General features: G+C 42.1%; 1 protein-coding gene across 1 annotated transcript in view; it reads right to left on the bottom strand.

Annotated features, from left to right (window-relative positions):
• LOC149173591 (protein DNA-DAMAGE INDUCIBLE 1-like) overlaps positions 1 to 14512 on the bottom strand; it is a 177312-nt gene that overhangs the window by 97639 nt on the left and 65161 nt on the right. The gene's annotated exons all lie outside the window — the stretch shown is intronic.

The raw sequence follows: 14512 nt of genomic DNA, 5'->3' as shown, positions 1-14512 counted from the left end.
AAACAATGATAGATTGGTGTACTCCTTGTAGATAGTGAGGGAATTTGTATGATTTTGTACAAAGTTGTGAATATGTCGTGCATCCTCAACAATACTTCCAATCCAAAGCACATCATAAGCAATAGATTTAAGTGCTAAATTCAAAGAATGGAAAATGCCATGTGTGCAAAATACTTGTGGATATTTCTTAAAATTGGCAACTAGGGCCAAACTCCATGTGGGTCATCTTATTTATGGCAGCTGATATTTTTCCTGGATTCCTCTCTCCAAGAGGTGTAGGATTGATCTAAAGATCTCCGATTCCGACATGTATTTATGGGGATATGAATTCATTTGTATTATTTGACAAATTGTCAAGGTCGGCCAGCAAACAAATTACCCCTAACTCAACCTCAACATTGAATTATAACTAGAGGTGACCTCAAGTCATTTGAGACACAGATCTCTCATGATCTCTCTCCACTCGTTTGGGTCTGTCCTCTCACAAGGAGGACGTGGTGGAAAGAGAGGTCAAGAGGGAGACCTAGCCGCAGACATCTAAGGAGACATAGTCGCAGTCTTGAAGGAGACTTAGACGCAGTCAAAAGAAGCCCTAGCCGCAGTCGAAGGGAGAGCTCTAGCTGCAGATTGAAGGGAGATCTATCTGTTGTCAAGGGGTGCTTCAATGCGTAGTAAAGGAAGCCCTAATCCGCTATCATGAGGAGGCCTAAATCGACAATCAAGGAGCCCTAGTCGCAGATCTAAGGAACACCTATCCATAGCAAGAGAAGAGCCCTAGCTGTAACAAAAAGGAGCCCGATAACAGCTGAAGGAGTCTAGAAGGAGCATCATGGAAATCTCTGTGACAGTGTGGTAAATAATGTTGTTCTAGGGCATGGTTTAGGTATGTTTGGAAGCCGCAGCCACAAGGTTAGTAATCGTTTAAGACAGGGCTAAATATGAATGTGTTTGGGTGTTGGCAAGTGCAGTTAATTAGGCCGGGTTTATGAAGAATGCAACGTTGTTGTTCAGGACTGTTTGGGTATCATTTGAGAAGGCCTAAAGTTACAGCGAGTTATTGTGCTAAGTCGCAGGCCATAGCACACAACTGAAGGTTGTGTTAAGGGTTGTCAAGGGTGGACAATGCCTTTAGAAGGCAGCATGGTATAAGAGAAAGGTTTCCAAGGTAAACCGCAATCCCAAAAGTACTTATCTCCTGACTGTGTGGTGAAACTAAGGCTACAGGACATAACCTAACCAGTAATGCAGCAAACCTCAGTGCTAACATGTTGCAACAGTATTATGTTGAAGGCTTCTATATTGATGATCTCCTAAAAGGGTATGCTTCAGCACTCTTAGTGATCGTTTGAAGATTGTCATAAGAATTCAGGGCTACATCTTAGAACAGTCATCGTTAGCAGAATGATGGACTTACTGTTGCTGTCATAAAATATCAGTTTTTGTATATTTGTACTATCTCTATCTCTGTAATGAACTATTGAAGAATATAAGAAGAATTGATTAAGGGCTTCCTCACATTGGGGTTTGTCCCGAGCTAGTGCCACATCTTGTGTCCTCTTGTCTTGGTTTGTCTTCTACTGTTTATGTATATGTTCTATCTACATTTTACTATCATGCTAATGTGATTGCTAATCTGGTCATTGATATTGGGCTAATTAAGAAATTGAAGTAAATTGCTTTTAAGCATAGGACATACCAAAACTCAACATGGTATCAAAATTGAGGTGAAGACAAAGCCCAAGCAAGAGTGAAAGAGCAATCACTGAAGAGAGTTGGAAAGGACAAAAGGCTAAATGGGTTCCTCGTCCCACTTCCTAGCTAAAGATAAGCTCCATGAAAATTTTGATTATCACGGATGGAAAAAATCTCTTGATCTGACATTGGAAGAACAAGAAGTATTGGATTATGTGAAGGGTAAAATCCCTGAGCCTCCATCAAATGCATCGACTGCTACAGAGAACAATTACACCAAGGGTGAAGTCAAAGAGAAGAAGATTCTCAGAGATTCCATCGACAAGCGTCTAGTGGCTTACATCTCTGACCTAAACACCTCCAAGGAGATCTACGATAGATTGGTAAGCATGTTCAAGATTAGTGATGCAAATCAAATTTTGTTTCTCAAAAATAAGTTGAAGGATATTAAGAAGGGAAGGACGAGGATATTCAATCCTACTTCTTAAGGATCACTAGATCAAGAATGATCTTCTATCGATTGGAGAAATCATATCTGACAAGGAACTTACTATCACTACCCTTGGAGGGCTCCCACCCGAGTGGTATATATTTAGAACCACTATTCTCAATAATGATCGAATTCTGGGATTCGAAGAATTGATGTCAAGGTGCATTCAAGAAGAAACAAGAATGATGGAGCAAGAAATGCCTTCTAATAGAGGCAACCCCACTGCTTTCTCCGCTCATGCCAAAAGGACAAATAATGCAAGGTCTAAATGTCATTTCAATGGAAAGCCCGGATCTAAGGGTGGAATGAAGGGCAGGTACTTTGTTTGCAATAAGTTTGGCCACTATGAGAGAGAGTGTCCAAATAGAAGAGACACATCACATGATGATGATCACAATCATTCCAAGGGCAACTTCAACAACAATGAGCAAAGGAATGACAAGTACAATGGCAAAGGAAAAAGGAATGTAGGACATCAAGGAAATGGTCGACCCACCAAGAAAGCAAGGAACTCTAGGTATGAAGAATCAAATGTTGTTAATAATAAGCAAAAGGAGTATTATCTTATATCGGCCCTCTCCACCACATCTCCTCCAGACACTTTGGGAAATTGGCTTATTGATAATGGTGCTTCAAGGCACTTCTCCGGATACAAGGAAGCTCTCTCTAATTTGATAGAGAATGAGACAAACTTGGAGATTATTCTTGGAGATGATGCCACCTATCCCGTAAAGGGTGTAGGGAATGTTACTCTTCAACTGGATAAGGGTAACTTGATTCATTTACAAGTTCTTTATGTACTTGATCTCAAGAAGAACCTGGTGTCCATTTCAGCAATGGAAGACCAAGGTTACAAGGTGGCATTCATCGATGGAAAGGTATGTGTTTGGAAACGAAATTTTAAAGATGCTTTTACTATTGGGTTTAGGGTTGGGACTTTGCATCAACTTGCAGGAAGTCCATCGGGAGCCATGTCTTGTGACTCATCTCCACATCTGAACTATGGCACCGGAGGTTTGCCCATCTTCATTACAAGGCTCTTCCCGATGTGAGACAAATAGTGACAGGGGTGTCAGAACTCAAAGAAGAGCATGAAAGTATATGTCCGAGATGTACCAAAGGAAAACTTGCAAGGGGATCATTCCCCTCAAGTAATAGCAGGACCACAGATGTAGAACAACCCGAGGGTTTGAGGTTCATGACTAGGAATCTCATGTATGCAGGTTGAAGAAAGCTCTCTATGGTTTGAAGCAAGCACCCCGGGCTTGGTTTGAGAGGAATGACAGTTATCTGATGAAGCTGAGATAACTAGGAGTGAAGCCGATCCAAACCCTTGCTTTAAGGTTCTAGATGATAGACATCTCATACTGGTACCTTATGAGGACGACCTCTCTATGACAGGTGCAGACCCTCTCATTTACAAACTTAAGAGGGAGTTGGATTTCGAATATGGAATGGTGAACTGCAAGCCTGTGACTACCCCAATGGAGTTAAACTTTAAGAAGTTATGCGGTAGTGCTATCGGACCTGAATTGGGTAATGTTCTTGGTGAACTCCCGTCCGGATATATGTTTTGTAATGAACACATTGAGCCAATATATTATTGAGCCTCATCACTCACATTGGATTGGTGCCAAGAATCTTCTGACATATCTTCGGGGCACAATCACTCATGGACTGAGATACATTGCCGGAGATGTGAAGCTGCATGGTTATTCTGATGTTGTTTGGGCACGCAGTATGGTGGATCTCAAAAGCACTTATGAGTGTTGTTTCTCTTTGGGTTCTGCTTCGATATCCTGGATGAGCAAGAAGCAGAAGTCGGTTGCTTTGAGCACTGTTGAGGCCGGATACAAAGCTGCGAGTATGGCCTCGTGTGAAGTTGTATGGTTGGGGAAGCTCTTCAGTGAGCAATTTGGACATGTGTTAGATACCACAGTGATCCTCTGTGACAACCAGAGTGGGATCCGATTATCAGAGAATCTCGTATTTCATGATTGTTACCAGCTCATAGACATCAGGTACCACCTTATCTGGGATATGGTACAACGAGGAGCAATAAGGCTCTATCACATTGGAATTGATTAGTTGGTCACCAATATTCTAACGAAGCCCCTGGGAAAGGTCAAATTCTTGACTTTCCGAGAATGACTAGGAGTCGTGGAGAGACCATCTCCTAAGGGTCCTGTATGAAATGGACTTTGAGCTCTGGGAGCTCCAGAGAGCTTGAGGTTCTTCTTGGAGCGATGAGCAACCATAGGGTGAGTGGTTCAACCTTCCCCTAGCGGTTTGCTATGTAGATAGGATGAGTTGTTCATCCTTCTCCTGCGGAAACACAATCATAGGGTGAGTGGTCCAACCTTCCCCTAGTGATTTGTTGTGTACAGGGTGAGTGGTTCAGCGTTCCCTTGTGATGCCCCATGGCGACATGTAGGCAAGATGAGTAGTTCATCCTTCTCCTACTGAAACATCCTACCCATGCAGTCTGGGACTCATGGGAAGTACCTCTCATCTGGAATGAATAAGAAATGAGGATAGGGACCATAGTACTACCGATGGACACATCGTGTGCTACCGTACTCCCTATGCTAGGATGACCTATATTGATCTGGGATCAATGGAACTAACTTTGGGTCAGTAAGAGTGGTATGAGACACTCTCTTTATTTGGAACTGATTTCGAATCAGTAAGAGTGGTATGAGACACTCGCTTTATTTGGAACTGATTTCGGATCAGTAAGAGTGGTACGAGACACTCTTTATTTCGAACTGATTTCGAATAAGTAAGAGTGGTATGACACACTCTCTTTATATGGGACTGACTTCGGGTCAATAGAGAATGGTATGATACATTCTCGATCACTTCTCCTTCTTCATAGTTCAACAAAAGAGAGAAAAACAATGCAGGGCATTGCATTGATGACAGAGATAGTACATTTTGGCAGATGGATTAGCAAATGGAGTTCTCCCTAATTGAGAGGGAGTGTTAGAATTGGCAACTAGGGCCAAACTCCATGTGGGTCAACTTATTTATGGCAACGGATATTTTTCCTGGATTCCCCTCTCTAAGAGGTGTAGGATTGATCTTAAGATCATCCGATTCCGACATGTATTTATGGAGATATGAATTTATTTGTATTATTTGACAAATTGTCAAGGTCGGCCAGCAAGAAAATTACCCCAGCTCAACGTCAACATTGCATTATAAACAGAGGTGACCTCAAGTCATTTGAGACACACATCTCTCACGATCTCTCTCCACTCGTTTGGGTTTGTCCTCTCACAAGGAGGACATGGTGGAAAGGGAGGTCAAGAGGGAGACCTAGCCACAAACATCTAAGGAGACATAGTCGCAGTCTTGAAGGAGACTTAGACGCAATCAAAAGAAGCCCTAGCCGCAGTCAAAGGGAGAGCTCTAGCCATATATTGAAGGGAGATCTATCCGTTGTCAAGGGGAGCTTCAATACGCAGCAAAGGAAGCCCTAATCCATTGTCATGAGGAGGCATAAATCCACAGTCAAGGAGCCCTAGCCACAGATCTAAGGAAGACGTAGCCATAGCAAGACAAGAGCCCTAGTCGTAGCAAAAAGGAGCCCTATAACAACGTGGAGTCTAGAAAGAGTAGCATGGAAATCTCTGTGACAACGTGGTAAATAATGTTGTTTTAGGGCATGGTTTAGGTATGTTTGGAAGCCACAGCCACAAGGTTAGCAGTCATTGAAGACAGGGCTAAATATGAATGTGTTTGGGTGCTAGCAAGTGCAGTTAGCTAGGCTGAGTTTATGAAGAAGGCAATGTTGTTGTTTAGGACTGTTTGGGTATCATTTGAGATGGCCTAAAGCTACAACAAGTTGTTGTGCTAGGTCGCAGGCCATAGCACACAGCTTAAGGTTGTGTTAAGGGTTGTCAAGGGTGGACAGCACCTTTAGAAGGCAGCATGATATAAGAGAAAGGTCTCCAAGGTAAACCGCAGTCCCAAAAGTACTTATCTCCTGATTATGTGAGGAAACTAAGGCTACAAGACATGCCCTAACCAGTAATGCAGCAAACCTTAGTGCTAACATGTTGCAGCAGTATTCTGTTGAAGGCCTCTAGATTGATGATCTCCTAAAAGCGTATGCTTTAGCACTCTTAGTGATTGTTTGAAGATTGTCATAAGAATTCAGGGTTACATCTTAGAACATTCATCATTAGCAGAATGATGGACTTACTGTTGCTGTCATAAAATATCAATTTTTGTATATTTGTACTATCTCTATCTCTCTACTGATCTATTGAAGAATATAAGAAGAATTGATCAAGGGTTTCTCCACAATGGGGTTTGTCCCTGGCTGGTGCCACATCTTGTGTCCTCTTGTCTTGGCTAGTCTTCTACTATTTATATTTATGTTCTATCTGCATTTTACTATCATGCTAATGTGATTCTAATCTGGTCATTGATATTGGGCTAATTAAGAAATTGAAGTAAATTGTTCTTAAGCATAGGACATACCAAAACTCAACAAAATTTAGCTTCCACAGTCATGCCAACAGCCTTGCAAACAGGTGCATTATCTGTAATAATTTGCACACAAGAATCAACACCTACATCTTCAATAACGTTAATGAACAACTCACCCTTATATTGTGCATCCTTGTATTGTCCAAGTGCATCCACTAATTTCCAAAAAACTAGACCATAAAGTTGATGAGTGGGTGGCGTGCTGGATTTGTCCATCCATCAGAAACAATACTAACCCCAGATGTTGGCCATGCTGATTTAACAGGCTCAAGCATTTTGTCCACCTCTTTCTTTGCCTTCGTCAACAATGTGGTTCTACGCTTCTCTGACCCAAGAGGCAGATACCCTAATGGAGCCCCTTGAGTTAGAGCTCGACACATCTCAATAAATAAAGGTGAGCATGCAACATTAAAGGATATGAAGTTATGATAGAAAAAGAATGCAACGGTGAGATCAAGCTCTTCCCGTTTCTCTTTCTAAAAAATCTTGTCCATTGGACCAAGTGCCACTGCCTTTCTTTTTGTTGTTTGTCCCCCACCAAAACTCTCAAATGGAAATTTGTTGTTCTTTTTCCTCAAGAATGGAAGGGGATCATCATTCTTGTTTTTTTAGATGTTGCAGCCACCTTTGCCATACCAACATTGACCTCTTTTTCCACTTTTTCCTCTTAGCTAAAGACACCTGTATACATGTTGCAATTCCACAACATGGTAAAGCCAACAAATAAGATTTCACATGGTAATATGTGCTCATGAAATGATTGTTGCAATAGTTGCATTTCCAGGCAAGATTGCCTCCTCCCTTCAACTTGTTGCCTGGCCCTTGCTCTCTTGTGACATATTTCCACAAGGGATATTTGTTATCTTGAGATTGTTATCTTCCCTCAACATTTGAAGTTGTTGTTGCAGCCCCACTTCCAATAGAGGGAACACTTACAGACCCTGATGAAATTGGAACAAGAGGGGAATCTCCAATAGGGACATTCTTCCCCTTCCTTTGCCCCTTCCCCACTGCCCTTGATTGAAACATGAATGTTGTAAAAAGATAAAGAAAAAATGCACAAATTTGTAAAAAAAATGCACATGCAAACTATTGGAATAAAACTAGAAAAAAATAAATAAATAAATAAAAGGAGACAAAATGCACTTACATGTTGCTTGAATCACCTTCAAAATGTTCCCACACCCTTTGCTATTCGCTCCCACACACCCACAGCAAGAGAGAGTCAAATGTGAAGTTGAAAAGGGCCAAAACCGCCCTTTAGGGGTTGCGTGTGGCACTCAAAAAAGCAGACATGTGTCCCAAAAGTGGGACATGATCCAGAGGACACGTGTCCCACCGAATCGTGTCTGATTATACCGATTCGAGACATGAGGAGGTTGAGGAACGAATCTAGTTTCTTAGTTGATTATCAATTTCTTTAGCTCCTCATTCTAAGTATATAAGGCTCGTGATGATCTAGGTGGATGTTGGTGGCCACCCACCTATCCCATTTGGACCCCCACAACTATCTATTTCAGTTTTTTAGTTTCCGTAATTGTAGCACAATTTACTATTTTTAGCAGCTTTTTGGGTCCTGAACTTCCGGAGTCGTTTTGAGGCCCTAAACAACGTTTTTTGGGAAATCTGGGAGCAACATGGACTCTTCCCAAAGTTGTAGTGCTCGGATAGATCTTTCTAACAAGCTATTGTATGCGTCAAACAAAGATCGTATGCCAAAGTTACGACCCTAGGAAGTTGATGTACCAACTTACCCAAAACAGGGCCCACAATTTGGTGTTTCGTCTTCTAGGGTTAGGTTTTGGGATGTTAAGGGTTTTCCATTGTTTCTCAACAATAAATAGGTCTTCGAGCCTCATTGTAACATAGTTCAGAGGCATGTAGCCGCCACATCTCTTCTCAGAGAAAAGCTATCATCACCCTAGCTGGTTTATTTCCATCGTTATTTGTAAAAATATTTCAGTATTTTAGATTAATGAAATGAAGTATTATTTCCGCTGCATCTCTGTGTTTATGGTTATCTCTGTAATTTGTTGCATTCCTGTTTAAATCTGGATCATGGTGTCAAAGCAGTCTGTTTTTTCTCTGTTTTTCTTTGCATGTCCCCAACGAGGTCAGGATATAAGGAGTTAGGGCTTGAACTGGTTGAACATTTGCAAGACCAACCTCGCAAATCCCAATGGCCTCCCATGGCAGATGAGAAGAAAGACAAAGGGGCAGGAGATCCTATCAAAATCTTGCTCGCAGAAGCCCTCGAGCGACAAGGAATGCGATGATGGACAGCTTTGCCCAAATCCTTTAGCGACTACCCAGAGGCGACGCGTCGGCTTCCAACGGCTACTCTGGAAACGCCACATCGTTTAAGGTACAAGTTAATTTTGAAATACCCATATTCGAGGGTCAGATAGATGCAGATGTCGTAGATAAATGGTTAAATATGCTAGAAGGGTATTTTTTTGTTCATAAAATTTCAAGTCGGGAAAAGATTGTTTTCGCTCTTCTCAAAGCAACCCCCAACGTCAAGAACTGGTGGGAAACCTACAGCGAACAGAAGGATGAAAGTTCGGGCTCACTATTTTCAGCCGCAACCACTTGGAATTCATTCTGGGATGCCATTAAGGAGCAGTATTACCCTGTCAAAAGCTATGAGAACAAATACATAAAGTTGACCATGCTGCGGTAGGGAAGGGACCAAGATGTGCCGGAGTTCACTAACATTTTTCATACCCTTCGCACACAATTGGGTATCAAATATTCTCAGCTACATCTGGTACTCAAATACCACAATTGCCTACACAGGTACATCTAAGAAGAGATAGAGTTCTTGAACATCTCCTCGCTCGGCACGACGTACCGATACGCTGTCAAAATCGAGCAAAAGTTCAAACAGAAGAAGCGAGACTTTGGATCTACGAATCCGAAGACCAAAGGACAAAGCCAAAGCGGGGTGACCCAAGGCAACCCATCGAAGTCGCAAGAAAAGAACAACACCACGAAGTCGAAGAAGGACACAGGAAAGTGGTGCGAGTTCCATAAGAGCCCCACTCACAACACAAGTGAGTGTCGAACCAAGCAGTGGTTGGTGGCCGAGTTGAAGGCTTCAAAATCAAATGCATGTTCCAACCCTGAGTCAGAACCCGACAAGGGGAATGGCAAAGGGAAGCAGATCATTGATGCGGAGCCCAGTGCCACTGTTGCCACTGCCAAGATCCAGAAGAATGAGCCCGAAGATCCAGAGGAGGGGGAGCATCTTTTCCACTCACAGATGTGGGTGAAGGGTTCGCCACTGCAATTCATTGTTGACAATGGGAGCCAAAAGAACCTCATTTCAGTAGAGGTCGTGAAGCGGTTGGGCCTACCGACTACACCACACCCGCAGCCGTACAGTATCATGTGGCTTCACCAAGGACGAGATCTCCGAGTTCGCCAGCAATGTCGCCTTCCTTACAGCATCAAACCCTTCACAGACGAGGTATTGTGTGATGTTACACCCCTGGATGTTTGTGATGTATTATTAGGCCAGCCATACTTGTGGAGGCAACACGCAGTGTATGAGTCAAGGCCTCGTGCTATCATTATTTCTTTGAATAATTCATTATATAGGATACCTAAGGTAGCCCCACCTACCGCCACCTCTTTGATCACTACCAAGAAAGGCAGCAAGCTCATCTCCCACATTAGGAAATTCATTTTCTGTCTGGTTCGCTCCCAAAGTAAGGGGAAGATCGTCACCACATCCATGACCCCCGCGAAGGGTTCCTCCACGCAACAGCAACAGTAGAGGGATACGGTCATGAAATAACACAAGAACAACTTCTCCTCACCCACAAGGGTACCACACAAACTTCAGGTGGGCAACAAAGTCTAGTTGCATCTGCAGAAAGAACACCTTACAAGAGCCCATCAGAAGCTCTGACCATGCCGACATGGTCCTTACACCATTACCAAGGTTGTGGGAAATAATACTTTGAAGCACAGCATTCCCCCATTCCTTTGCTTGCACCGAGTGTTCAATGTGGATCGTCGTCGACCATGCTTCTCACCATTACTGGACACATCAAAGATTATAGAACAGCTCACTAAGGACCAAGTTCAGCAGATGGAGGAACTCAACGCAATGGGGACCATTGCTTCCTAAGGGGGGAGGAATGATCCAGGTGGATGTTGGTGGCCACCCACCTATCCCATTTGGACCCCCACAACCGTCTCTTTCAGTTTTTCAGTTTCTGTAATTGTAGCACAGTTTACTATTTTTAGCAATTTTTCGGATCCTGAACTTCCGGAGTCGTTTTGAAGCCCTAAACGACATTTTTTGGGAAATCTGGGAGCAACATAAGTCCATGTACCAATGTTACTCTTCCCAAAGTTGTAGTGTTCAAATAGATCTTTCTGACGAGCTATTGTACGCATCAAACAGAGATCGTATGCCAAAGTTACGACCCCGGAAAGTTGATGTACCAACTTACCCAAAACAGGGCCCACAATTTGGCGTTTCATCTTCTAGGGTTAAGTTTTGGGATGTTAAGAGTTTTCCATTGTTTCTCAACAATAAATAGGTCTTCGAGTCTCATTGTAACACAATTCAGAGGCATGTAGCCACCACATCTCTTCTCAGAGATTAGCTACAATCGCCCTAGCTGGTTTATTTTCATTGTTGTTTGTAAGCATATTTCAGTGTTTTACATTAATGATATGAAGTATTATTTCTGCTGCATCTCTGTGTTTATGGTTATCTTTGTAATTTGTTGTGTTCCTATTTAAATCTGGATCACGTGAGTAGATTGAACAAATTGTGTAACAATGTCAACTCTGATGATCTTGTCAACTTCTTGTTGGCAGGAGTCGAATAGAGGCATTAAGAGAGTATTTGAATGGGAGGGGGGTTTCTTGGTCAAGATACCAACAAATTGAAGAAGATGTGGCCTTCGCAAGCAAACAATGAGCTCGACCAAAGGTACTAGTAGTGGCTATGGCCTCCAAGGAACAATAGTCAGGAAAAGCGTAGCAGTCCCTGCGAGTGGAAGTGTACACCAAATGTCGAATCCAACGCAAAAGGGAAACTAGTCCAAAGATGCTATCAATCCTAAAGGTGGGGGAGTGGATAGGACACTCTACTCAAATAATAGAATGTGGGATTGTTCTCTTGCGTCTAATGATGCAGTGAAGCATGAGAAAGTAAACTCTCTGTCATGGTCCAATCCTACTACAACAAAGCAGGTTCCCAAATCTCCAAACAATATAGAATAGTGGGCCTAATGAGGTTGTCCATGACATTCAAATTGAACTAAATATCTTGAAAATGGTTCTAAAACATTGACACTCAAGAGAAGCAAGGGAGCCATAAGCCTAATTGATACAGGGCTAGAGGGATTTCCTCAAACCAAATCTACGCCTTCTAAACCAAACACAAGTTTACGCAATGGTGATCTCGATCTCCACAGCCTAAAAATAAAAAAGATACCCTAAGAGGACGTACTTAAACTGTTAATTTTAGGTAACCATGTTATGTTCTATGCTTAAGAACAATTTTACTTCAATTTCTTTATTAGCCCAATATCAATATCCAATTTAGCAATCACATCAACATGATAGTAAAATGCAGATAGAACATAAACATAAACAGTAGAAGACAAGAGGACGCAAGATGTGGCACCAGCCAGGGACAAACCCCAATGTGGGGAAACCCTTGATCAATTCTTCTTATATTCTTCAATAGTTCAGCGGAAAGAGAGATAGTACAAATTACAAATCTGATCATTTATGACAGCAGCAGAAAGCCCTAACCAGAAAAGTCAATGCTGGTCAACCAGGGCATAATTCTTCCTCTATTCCGCTTGGTCAAACCTAGTCAACTTCAGCCTCCAACAGCGAGTCTAGTCAACCCAAAACAGTCCGAAAAAGGTCCAAACAAAACTGGTTAACAAAAGTCAACTCTGCGGCCAGCCCTAGGACAGTCAACGCTGGTCAAAGGAGAGGTCAGACTGCCTCAATTTGGGTGCCCAGATCTGTGGCCTACTAGGACAAATATACCTCACCCAAACTGAAGTCAAAACAGGTCAACGCAGTCAAACAGCCTCCCTGCAGCTCGGTCAACACTGGTCAACACAGTCAAACAGAAATTTGTCTTTCTTCCTTCACACATGTGAGAGAAAGCTGCCCAGATATGCATACCCAATCACAAGAGGAGAGAGAGATGTGAGATGAGATGATGGTGAAAACGACTTGAGGTCTCCTCCTTTTATATGCAACGTTGAGGATGAGTTGGGGGTTTGAATGCATGTTTTGCTTGCTGGCCGACCTTGACAATTTGTCGGAATCGGATGATCTTTAGATCAATCCTACACCTCTCGGAGAGAGGAATCCAAGAAAAATATCAGTTGTCATAAATAAGATGTCCCAAGTGGAGCTTGGCACTAGTTGCCAATTTTAACATAAATTCATTCAGGATCAAAACCCTGGTTTTGCCAAGGTTGACTGTCAACTAACTAAGATTCCAACATTGGATAAGGCATTAGCATGTGTCCATAACCCCTCCGAGGTGGACAAGAGAACCACATCGTGAACTAAGAGGAGGATGGAGATCAAAACCTAGTGGAGAAGGCACCCATTCCCTAGTTGGTTATGTGCTTGGAGAAAGGCCTCTGACTCATCAATGAATATCCCAAACAATGGGTGAAAGAGGGAAACCCTACTTCACTCCAATGGTGCTCTTAATGAAGTCAGATATTCCATCAAAAGATTTGATTGAGGATGGACTCATAAAGACGCATGATGGTAGTGAGAAGAATATCCAAGAGGCCAATGTCTTTGAGCCTCTGGAATTGAACATCCCTTCGGGCCACGTCAACCATCTTTCTAAGTCAACAAAGCAGCAAAAGACTTGCCACAAACAATGTGTCACCTCCTTGATGATGGCTCAAAGTGTAACAACATGATCAATTGTTTTGTGCTCTGGCCTGGAAACTGCCTATTCTCTACCTTGAAGATGTCTCCTCTCAAGCTCCTTGGATAATCATATATGGAGGGCAGTTGCGTAGAGCTTAGAGAAAATGTGGACCACCATGATTGTTCTATAATTGTTTCGATCAATGTTGGTTCCCAATTTGTGGATATGGTGAATTGTGTGGTGGGACCACGACTATGGAAATCCCAAGTAAACAATATGTTTAGACAAGTCAATAACGTAATCAATAAGTGTCAGTCTAACATTTTGAAAAGCTCGCCTTGGAAACCCTCCTCATCTGCCACTCTACCGTTGTTCATCTCCAAGATGGCGCCACAAATGTCTCTATTAAAGAAGAGGTAGCAAGGCAGTGTGGGGAGGGCAGGGTGAATAGGACACGAAGCCACCTCAGATCTCAGGTGAGCTCAAACTGCACCAATTGGACAAATCAAATATGGAGGACATTTATTGAGCAGTAGAAACATAAATCCCCAACACAGTATTATCCATGTTTTTAGCGTTGCTATAAGGTAAAAGTCTAGTTTCAAGTATCTTGTATAGCATGTCTTGAAATTGAAACTAAAACGGAATTAATGTGTCCTAGAATGACTAAAATAATGGTCAATGTGATTGACTAAACTGCCTGTAAGCTGCACATCCAGTAAGGGCATGCTAAATGCATTTTTTGAGAAAATTATAGAACTAAGAAAAACTTACTTTTAAATACAATAGAAGAGAAAAAAAAGGATAAAACCAAAGAGGAAGAAGACAACTAAAGTGCAAGAATTGATATATCTGTATTATAGTAGATATTAAGCAATTTGCAATCCATATATTTTATTATAATATTTACATTAAACAAGTTTCATGAAAGCAGAAAATATTAT

Source organism: Pinus tabuliformis, chromosome 4_2 (assembly GCF_031772625.1).
Source record: "Pinus tabuliformis cultivar Carrire ecotype Pingquan chromosome 4_2, CPIR1, whole genome shotgun sequence".
NCBI classification, from domain to species: domain Eukaryota; kingdom Viridiplantae; phylum Streptophyta; class Pinopsida; order Pinales; family Pinaceae; genus Pinus; species Pinus tabuliformis.
The sequence above is the reverse complement of the archived record's forward strand: the minus strand, read 5'-3'. Positions and strand labels throughout refer to the sequence as shown.